Below are 11,260 nucleotides of genomic sequence, written 5' to 3'. Positions count from 1 at the left end.
AAAATATTTTTTTGTTGATTTCAGAGAGGAAGGGAGAGGGAGAGAAGGATAGAAACATCAATGACGAGAGAGAATCATTGATCAGCTGCCTCCTGCACGCCCCGCACTGAGGATGGAGCCCGAAACCTGGGCCTGTGCCCTGACCGGGAATCAAACCATGAACTCCTGGTTCACAGGTTGATGCTCAACCACCAAACCACAATGGCTGGGAGCGGGTTATATTCTTTCCTCATGGCATAAATAAAAATAATTTGCTGATGTATTGAAGTGCTAAATATAAAAAAACTAATCATAAAAACTAAAAAATGTTATCGGTACATATTTGACTAGTTCCTGAATATGGGAAATTTTTTTTTTAAAAAAAGACTAAAACAATCAAAGAAAAAATATATTTGAGCATAAAAATTCAGCTACTTCTACATTTAAAAATATTGTAAGCAAATTAAAAGGCAAATAATTCACCAGGAGAATATTTTAACAAATAAAATGTCTTTATAAAGAAATTTCTCAATTTTAAGAAAGAACATTAAATTTTCAACAGTCATAAACAAAGAACAACAAAAATTGGGATGAGAAAAAATATAAACACCTTAAAAGCACCAAAAATGTTAACTAAGTAATTTAAAAACTATGAACTAAGACAGTGTGGTCTGGTTTCCCCTCTTCTGATACACAAAGGATTTAAGAGGATTCGATTTCGAGGCAAGGGTAGAGATGGATTGTTGTACTCGTCTGATAGACACACAGATTAGTGCTCGATTTCTAGAAAACAGTTTTGAGTTTATCCTAAGGAAGCACTAAGACATGCAAATCAAGTTTTAATGTGCAAAAATGGTTAATGCAAAAAAAAAAATAGAGACAGAAGTAGCTGAATTTTTATCATTTTTTTTTTCAAATTTCACATCTTATGTCAAGGAAAGAAAAAAAGCTTAAATCAGAGTAAAGTACTAAACTTTGGCAAATTAAACAAAAGGCTACAAAGAAAGAAAAATGAAGCTTCTGAGAGTGAACGATGAAAGATAATGAAACTTGCAAATACCCATCGATCAAAGGCAGCTCTCCCCGCGAGGAGGCGGCGTATTAATAAATAAGGCCTGTGTCTACACCACGATGATTTCAAAATGACACTGAAATGACTTCTTAATTCACTTTCCAGTGGGAAGAAGGAGGTTTATGAATGAAGAGGAGCTGACACAGTCTTGACAAACGCAGCCGATCGACGTGGAGACTGTTTTTTCTGGTCTTTTATGAGATCCGGGTAGTTTCTTTGTTCCCCTGGCACAGACGCGGGGACTCTGTGTCTCAGGACGCACTTACACAAAGGAACACCTCCGTGAGGACGACCGAAAATGATCGCTTTCAAGTTCTCCAAGAAGAACAGAAACGAACACAACGTTGCTTAGGTGACAGAAATCTAATTGAACGTTTACTGATCATGCATGGTAGGTACTGCTCCCAAATGCATGGCCTACCCGTGATTTTTAAAACACATAAATTCATTTAATTCTCATAAAACTCTTCACACAACTGACAGTGTGATCCACATTCCAGGTGCGAGGGAGCTGAGGCTCCGCGAGAGGAAGGGGCTGCTGAGGACACGGGGCAGGTGAGCAGCAAGGCCTGCGTCCAGCCTGGGCAGCCGCTGCCCTTTCCACGTGGAAGGTGGGAAGTAAGCTTCGCTGTCATGTGATGCTACGTGACGAGTGGTATCGAAACTAACCATTCCAGCCCCGCCGGCGTGGCGCAGGGGTTGAGCGTCGACCTATGAACCAGGAGGTCCCGGTTCCATTCCCAGTCAAGGGCACAGGCCCAGGTTGGGGGCTGGATCCCCAGTAGGGGGCATGCAGGAGGCAGCCGATCCATGATTCTCTCTCCTCGTTGATGTTTCTATTTCTCTCTCCCTTCCTCTCTGAAATCAATACAAATATAATTAAAAATAAATAAATAAACTAACCATTCCACACCCAGTATTCAGTGCTGCCCTACGCCTACGGATACGCATCCAGCCCAGAATGTGCGTGGCCAGCTTCCTGCCTGGGGGCAGAGGAAGGCTGGCTGCTGCCTGGGGCTGTAGCTCTGTTTTGTGATTCTTCTCCCTGGTACAACCCTTTCTGGAATGTTCTCCTCTGTGCGGGCATCCCCTTGGTGACTGGCTGGTTACTTTCTTTTCTATTTATCCATGATTTTTTTACCCAGTAGCATTGACTTTTATTCATTCATGTGAAGTCACCTGAAATGATATCTGTTGCATTTAAAATATATTTTTATTGATTTCAGAGAGGGAGAGAGAGACAGAAACATCAATGATGAGAGAGAATCATTGATTGGCTGCCTCCTGCATGCCCCCTACTGTGGATCGAGCCCCCAACCCTGGGCATGTGCCCTTGACCAGAATCGAACCTGGGACCCTTTGGTCCGTAGGCTGACACTCTATTCACTGAGCCAAACCAGCTGCTATCTGTTGCATTTAAATGCTCATTAATATAAATGGCTGAACAAACCCATTTCAATGGCTACTCAATATCCCACACTGCTTGATGCTCTTTGAAATATGCATCTCTGCTTTCTTTCCCAAACACCTCCCCCTCTGCAACAACCACAGAAGGAAGACCAGTGGTGTGGCCCGGCCGGCATGGCTCAGTGGCTAAGCATTGACCTCTGAACCAGGAGGTCATGGTTCAATTCCCGGTCAGGGCACGTGCCTAGGTTTCGGGCTCGATCCCCAGTGTGGGAGGCAGCCAGTCAATGATTCTCATCATTGATGCTTTTATCTCTCTCCCCTCTTTTCCTCTCTGAAATCAATAAAAATATATATTAAAAAAGGATGGCGATGTGCACAGGACGTTCTTTGTGTTCGTGTTAAGATGCTAAGCTGCGCACTTCAGTGAGCAAGAACAAGGCAGCACAGACGCTGTGCACGCCCCGTCTAGGGAGGAACAGGGGAGTGAGCTTTCCGGGCTGCGTCTCCGTGGCCTTGCGAGGAGGCGGCGGGGCCCGCTCAGATTCTGGAATGTCTGCGTGTTACTTTACCGGGTCACTTCCTCGGTGGTAACTGAACTGAGCGAGCGCTGGTGCGCTGCCTCTTGTGCTTGGAGGCATCCACGTGAGCGGCAGCTGAGCCGCCGTGGGAGAGACAGCGAGGCATAGACCTCAGGCCGGGAGCTGGCAGCAGGGGCACGGAGCCCTCCCTGGGGCGCACCGTCCTCGAGGCTCACCCCCGTGCTGTCCCACAAGAAGATGTGAGGAGACAGAATCCACTGGGCAGGGGCTCCCCTCAAGGTCACTCTGAGCACAGCCAAACGCAGTCAGTGGCGAGTGCCCTGCGTTTCTCTCTTTTCCAAGAACTTTCCTATCTGGGATTTCACCTTCTTCTCGAAGAAGAAGGCCTTTCGTGTGGCCTCAGCCCTTGGGGTCCCCGCCTGGACTGGGGACCGACCGTGGTGCAGGCCGAAGACCGTTAAAATCGCAGATGAAAGAGGCTGGGGAAACCAACTCACGGCGGGACACGAGGCCTGTCCCCCAGCTACGCACCTGCGCCTCTGCTAATGCGATGTCTCCGTGACCGTTCTTCGTCTTTATTCCTGTTCACTTAATCTTTTAAAGATACCTTCCTGCCAACTGGCGTTCTTCTATAACTGTTTGTAACCCAGCGTATACGGAATCAGAAGGAGACCTCGGAGGTCAGACTTCCTGCATTAAAATTCTACTTCTACGGCGACCTTGGGCAAGTCAATTATTCCGCCGGAGCAGCCGCCGCCTCGGCGGAGTGTTGTTGGGAGAACGAAATGAGAACAATGTCTGTGAAGTGAATGTTTCCTTTTATTTGCATCCTCTCCCTACAAGCCTTGGTTCAACGTAATGAAATGACACGTGTGGACAGCGTCCCTTAAACGTGCATCTCATCCATGATACACACAGTGGATGTTGTCACACCTCGAAGTGGTCGGTGCTGGGCAGGTGGGTAGCGGAGCCCATGAAACTTGGCATCTTGGGTTTCACTGAGAGGCTGTGGCCAGACAAGGGTGCTCGACCCTCGTCCGGTCAAAGCACAGGAGCCTCAAGACCAGGCAAGCAGCAAGATGAAGACCCTCTCACGTTTCCTGGGTTGTTCAAGTTCTTGCCTCAGAGACCGACCCGGGAGTCTGTCTCATGGCCTCCCCTCTCCCGCTGTGCTTGGGCAAAGTCACGCACCATCTCACGCTCCAACTCCTTGATTCTGGAGGGGAGGTAGCCCTGCCTGGTGTAGGGGGTTGTTCTGAAACTTAGGAAGAGATGTGCACACAAAAGCACTCCGTCCGGTAAGTCTCAAGCAACCTTCAAATATTACTCATTACTACTGTCTTGGGCACAATGTAAGAGTGATGGAGAATAAAAACTCACATGATAAGGAGAGTCATAGGGAACACTGTCAAAGGCAAAAGTCATGGGAATGGACCACAGGAAGCCCTTTAAATGGGTGTTTACAAGATGTGTAAATGTAGGTATAAAATGATAGATGTATGTATCTACTAATATATGAATCTGATTAATTTCTAGAAAAGATTGACTGTTCCTATATCCAGCCCAGGCACTTGGGGTCCCAGCAGAGAATAACACGCTCCCCTGAGGGTCTAACATGCACAGTGCACAGCGGGTCACAAAGCTCGTCACCTGTCACTTAAAGATCACGCCTGTGACCCCGAGGACTTCTATCTTATTTCCAAGGGACAATAGTGCCAGATGGGCTATACTCCTAGGATCTATATATTGATTAGGAAGAGATCGATGGAACCCTATTGTGCTTCTTTTGTCAATAAAACTCCCCATCTTGTCCCCGCTGCCCCCCTGCAGGCCGGCACGCTTAGTCCTGAGGGTTCGGACTGAATTCAGAAAGAACTCAGCGATTCCCTGCAACACACGTGAAATCAGATCACCGCGTTCCAACAGCATTCATCCCATTGACCTGTCGAATCCTCATTGTACATCTGTTCCACATAACTGCCGCCGACTTCCTCTCCCAGCGTGACCACATGCCCTCACGGCGTGTAGCACGCAGTTGGTTAGAGCATAACCAGACGGAGATGTTACGAATGGGAGTCACCATCTCAAACCGTGATTTCCCCCATGACACACGGTATTTTTCTGTAGGAAACATATAATAAGTGAAGTCCAGAACCAAGAGAAGTACCGAGCACTCAGGCCGTTTCAAAGATCTGACAGGTGCTGAAGTAAGGCCCTCTTTTTGTATTGAATTTGTAAGATGTATGACACCTTCAAAAGCCTTGAGGAAGGGAATAAAATAACCAAAGATGGTAATTCCCACAGAGTTAAGGCAAAAATGTACTTCAGGTCACTTTCGTAACTTCCTGTAGAAAATCTGCCCAAGTCCTATCACACCCATGAGACGGGTTCACGAAACTTCGTATGAGAACTCAATTCAGGGCCCGATGTGGGGCGCATCCAGGTGCCGACCATGTAAACATGTTAAGAAAAGAGCGTTAACCAGTGACACACGGATGGAATAAACTGTGTCATCATTACAATTCCGGAGGCTCGTTCACCTATCAGAAAACATCCCGCGATTCCACGCGACAAAGTGAGGATGTGACTCGCTCTTCCTTTCTGGTCTCATCATGTTCACTGCCTTTACATATTTGGGAAAAAATACAGACACTTCATTTTAATTAATCAAATGATGCCCAAGGACTCCAAGATGGGCAAAATACCCTTGAGTGTATTTTCCTGACAAACCATTTCTATACTCAGGAACCTTCTGATCTATTGTTCCTTCTATATAAAGGGGCATAGAAAACAACCAATATGACTCAACATCATGTTCACTGCCTTTACATATTTGGGAAAAAATACAGACACTTCATTTTAATTAATCAAATGATGCCCAAGGACTCCAAGATGGGCAAAATACCCTTGAGTGTATTTTCCTGACAAACCATTTCTATACTCAGGAACCTTCTGATCTATTGTTCCTTCTATATAAAGGGGCATAGAAAACAACCAATATGACTCAACCTTGGACTAAAAAAAAAAAAAAAAAAAGGCATTATTTCTCTTTACACTTTTGTAATATTCTAATATTGTCATAATGAGCAGAAATTATTTTAACAATTAAAATTTAATTTTAAGGGGGATAAGGACACATATGTAATACCTTAATCAATAAAGAAAAAAAATCACCCCCACCCCCCCCCAAAAAAAAAAAAAAAAAAGATAAGGCATTTCTCTTTACACTTTTGTAATATTCTAATATTGTCATAATGAGCAGAAATTATTTTAACAATTAAAATTTAATTTTAATATAAACGTAAGATCTTGTAAATCCCTCTTTTAGTAAAGCTGTATGGTCGTACTTTCCTATAACTGTCAAAAACTTCTACCTATTTACTTGGCATTATTTAGTCCAGTATGATTTCCCTCTTGGACCGCTTCTCTTTTCTTCATTCCCCTCCCTTCTCTTTTCTCTGTTTCTCATTTTCATCTGGCTTTTACTATGAAGCAATTTCCTTACATTTTAATCCTCACATTGTGAAGCCAAAAAATAAAATAAATAAAATAAAAATCAAACAATACGCCTGAGGCAAAGGTTTTTTCCTTAACGACTGGAATTCTTAGATGGCGCTAGGAGATGACTATTTAGGACTCCGTACGTATACTATATGCCAAAGTAAAGAAATCATTAATAATAAAAGAGTAAAAAGGAACAGTTCTATTACAAAATAAATCTCCCAGGCTTGCAAAGAAAACAAATTTGCCACCGCCACCTGCTGTGGCGATGAGGCCATAATCTCAACAGCAGGAAATAAAAGGGAAGAGGAGACACAAATACAAAAGCACAGACACTAAAAAAGTAATTAAAACACTTATCTCCATCCCTATCCATAACGGAACACCCTCCACCCGCCACCGAAACGCAGGGCCTGTGCACGGCCCAGCGGGAAAGGCATTACGGCTGCCACCACGAACACACACCCGGGCAGGGGGAGGCCCCTGGGCGGATGGGATCTCGGAGGTATTACTAATGGGCTCATCACCCGAAAATGCGCCACAAGCTCATCGGGCTGGATCCCTTACTTCCTCAGAGGTATTTTTAAAAATTATACATCTCCATTGTTTACTCAAATATATTCTTAACTGCAGGCCCTCGCCAGCCCCCTCTGTGTCATTGTCCTCCTGGCTTTCACAACTCTGCTGGGAGGCTCCAGTATTCTGCACATCAACCATCTGAGGCCATCGCTGTTAACATAATGTGCATTTAAATATATTTTTATGGATTTCAGAGAGGAAGGGAGAGGGAGAGACAGACAGACACATCCATGATGAGAGAGAATCATAGATCAGCTGCCTCCTGCACGCCCCCGGCTGGGGATCCAGCCCGAAACCTGGGCATGCGCCCTGACCGGGAATCTAACCGTGACCTCCTGGTTTACAGGTTGATGCTCAACCACTGAGCCACGCTGCTGGGCTGGGCAATCATGTTTAACAACACGTGCATTTAGGTCAGGCACTTAAACGGGTTCCTAAAAAGCCATGCTACTCATGGCTACAGTCCTGGAGTGCGAAGAGGAGACACGCAAGGCAAGGGTGTGGGCCATGGGTCTGATTACTCCCGTGGCCTCTGGCCTCAGGCTCTGCAAAGTGAGACGATGTGAGTCCGAGGAAGCAAGGGGCAGCTTTCACACCAGACCGGGGAACCTTGTGCTTGGGGACCCCCAGGCTGCTAGGTTTTGCTCTCTCATCCCTGGATTCTCACCAGGCACCTCTGGGGGGCAATGCACAGCCCCTGGGGTCACGGTCAGACAACCTCGAATGGACTCCGACGATGGTGCTTATCAGCTTTTCTCTACAAGTTCATGCTCAAGTTACTAAACGTTAAACCTCCATCTCCTCATCTTTAAAAACAGAAGAGTTAGTCCCACCGGAGGGCTCAGTGGTTGAACGTCGACCTCTGAACCAGGAGGTCAGGGTTTGATTCCCGGTCAGGGCACAGGCCCGGGTTGCAGGCTCGATCATCAGTAGGGGGAGTACAGGAGGCAGCCGATCCATGATTCTCTCTCACCATTGATGTTTCTACCTCTCTCTCCCTCTCCCTTTCTCTCTGAAATCAATAAAAATATATATTTTAAAAAAATAAAATAAAAATAGAAGAGTTACAAAAATGTCTTTCTTTATAGAACTATTATTGGGACAAGTAAACATACTATAGCTCTATATTATTGTAATTACTTAATTTCACAGGTAGAAAAAGCAATTCACAATCATAGATATTGGTTATGCTACCATATAGGTCTTTCATCTTGAAATGATATTCACAATTCAGTGTCATTTCATTTTAATTATGCATTTTCCTCTTAGAGTCAAGTGATGCATTTCTATGCCAATTCATCTTACTCTAAATCACTACTATAATTCTATAAATTTTAGCAGAAAAATGTATCTTAATAGATTTCTTCAAAATCATCTATAATAATAAAAGCATAATATGCTAATTAGACCAGATGTCCTTCTGGACGAAGCCGGGGCTGCAAGAGAAGCCCGGGTCCCGGGTACCAGAGGGAAGCCAGTGCCGGCAGCTGGGGGAAGAAAGGCCTAGTCTTGTACGAATTTTGTGCATCGGGCCTCTAGTGAGTGAAATAAAAAAATTATTCCCATGCTTAAATATTCTTGGAATGTATTTAGTATTATTGACTTGTTGCTGAGTTAAGAGTCTTGAAATGAGAGTACTTTTCTCGGAATTCAGAAAATTCCACAAAGTAGTCACTTTCCCAAAGACATTCTCGATGGGCAGCTGTGGTCAACAATTTCAGAACCACGTGGTCAACCTTCTCGAACCCGTGTGTTCATCACCAAACAGGTAGGTTGTCTAGAAGCAGAGCCGGAACCTGGCCCAGATTTTTCAAGGAACCCAAGCCTCTAAGAAACACGTGTCTCTGTACCTGCATGCGTTGTGTGTGTGCACAGAGGGGTAGACCTGCAGTCCATTCTGGAAGAGCCGTGCCTCACAAGTGGGTTAAAGAATCACACTCGCCAAGATGAAATCCATCACACTGTCCCTCTTATCCAGACGCCATTCCAAGTTCAGAGAGTGTGGCCACCAATGCCACACTGCGCGGTAATTATCCACACCTGCCAGTCACTCACCGGGAACGGACGCTCTCTGTGGAAGAATGTGTAGGAATGCTAGCCCGGGGGGAAGGGAAGGCACGGGTTTGACATCAGACGCACCTGTGTTCCTGTCACCATTCCACCACGCCTCAGCTGTGTAACCTTGCATAATCAGTTATTTACATTTTAAGTTTCCATTTCCTTATCTATAAAACCTGCCTCACAGGGAGATTCATGAGATAATATATCTCAATAACATGATAATTGCTTAGCCCAGTGGCGGGCGTATGACAAATGTTAATAAATGAGCTGGCTTTTATGTATTTTAAACTTTTAAAAATCCTATTACTTTTACACTTGTACCTTCCTTGATGTTTAACACGATTTTAGTATAAAACACCACCACAACAACCATAACGATGACAAAGCTACAGATAATTTAAACTCAGTGCCAGTTAAAATTTATTTAAATATGAGCACATAAAACCTGGCAGAGTCGATGTATAATTGTAACATATCTAGTTCTGAAATTTCATTACCAAAAAATGCCAAATAAAAACATAGTTTATCATGTTCCACTTTTAGATTTGGTCCAGCTGTGATTTTTTTTAAATACTTACCCAAGGATTAAATATGTTTATTGATTTTCGTGAAAGGAGAAGGAAGAGAGAGGGAGAGGGTAAACACAGTTTACCCTCCTGGGGCAACACTGCCACCCAAAGAGAACTCATTTCAATTATGATGTTTACGTGAAGACAGTGATGAAGACATTGATGAATAAAATTGATGAGGACATTGATGAGGAAGAAAGAAAGAAAGAGAGAGAAACATCTATGTGAGAAATAAACATCCACAGGTTGCTTCCCTTATGTGCCCCAACCAGGGATCAAACAAGCAATCTAGGTATGTGCCCTGGCTGGGAATCGAACCTGCAACTTTTTGGTATATGGGTCAACGCTCCAACCCACTGAGCCACACCAGCCAGAGCCCAGCTGTGAATTTTAAATTATAATTACAATCAGTTGGGAATAGGAACTTCGATGCTTACTTTATTTCACTGATTCTTCATTCATATTTATTGAGTGCCTACTATGTGCTAGCTAACACACTAGGTGCTGGGGATACACAGATGCACAGCTCCCAGGATGTGTAATCAGAAAGTTAGAAACAGCAGGTTCATTCTCTGATAGAGGGACGCACAGTCCAGCTGCCAAACTCGGGGCACAAGGCCTGCAGACAGCCACACCCACGCTGAGTCCCTGAAGGTGAGCGCTCCCAGTGGTGGAAGACGGGGAAGGAAGGGCAAAGGCAGGGCAGGGTCAGAGTTCAAGCCCCTGGACCTGGGGCTTGGTCAGGGGAGCAGACAGGAGGGCACAGGTGGGCAGGTCGCATGGGCCCTGCAGGTCACACTGAGGAGACCCTGCAGGGAGGTGACAGGATCAGCTCTGAGGTCAACAAGGGGGAGTCAGTGGGTGTGCGTGGCGTGGACGGCCAGGCAGCGGGAAGGCGGGCCGGGGGCCATGGCAGGGCTGCTGCAAGGATGCGGCTGAGACAGGAGCGCTCACCTGTGCTCCCCACCTGGGATACTGGAACCTCCACTCACACACATGGCAGGACGGGCCCACGACCTCCGTGTAGACACAGTTTACCCTCCGGGGGCAACACTGCCACCCAGAGAGAAGTCATTTCAATGATGATGTTTACGTGAGGACAGTGATGAAGACATTGATGAATAAGATGCAAACTTTGAATAAGTTGCTAATGCTTCAGAGAAACGCTGTGCAGAGCATTTGAAACCGTGTGTCTAGATTTCCTGGAGATACATGTTCACCTTCTTCCCGTTACAGGAACTGCAGGGGGACAAGGGGACTCACTAAGATGCCGACTGCGGGACACACGGGAAGAAAACCGCTTCCTTCCGATACCTGTTTGATTCAACGCAACCTTTAGAAGGGCTTCTTCCACAGGCTGAGATTTTTGTCAAAACTGAAGCTCTGAACTAGGGAGAGAAATATAAACGTGAGAGAGAAACACCCATCGGTTGACTTCCATACACTCCCTGACTGGGGATCAAACCCACGACCCAGGCAAGTGCCCTGCCGGGAACTGAACCGGCAACCTTTCGGGTGCACGGATGATGCTCAACCCATGGACTCACTGA

General features: G+C 45.5%; 1 protein-coding gene across 1 annotated transcript in view; it reads right to left on the bottom strand.

Annotated features, from left to right (window-relative positions):
* Positions 1-11,260, bottom strand: part of LOC102257347 (dihydropyrimidine dehydrogenase [NADP(+)]) — a 251,999-nt gene that overhangs the window by 60,783 nt on the left and 179,956 nt on the right. The gene's annotated exons all lie outside the window — the stretch shown is intronic.

Source organism: Myotis brandtii, unplaced genomic scaffold (assembly GCF_000412655.1).
Source record: "Myotis brandtii unplaced genomic scaffold, ASM41265v1 scaffold565, whole genome shotgun sequence".
Lineage (NCBI taxonomy): Eukaryota > Metazoa > Chordata > Mammalia > Chiroptera > Vespertilionidae > Myotis > Myotis brandtii.
The sequence above is the reverse complement of the archived record's forward strand: the minus strand, read 5'-3'. Positions and strand labels throughout refer to the sequence as shown.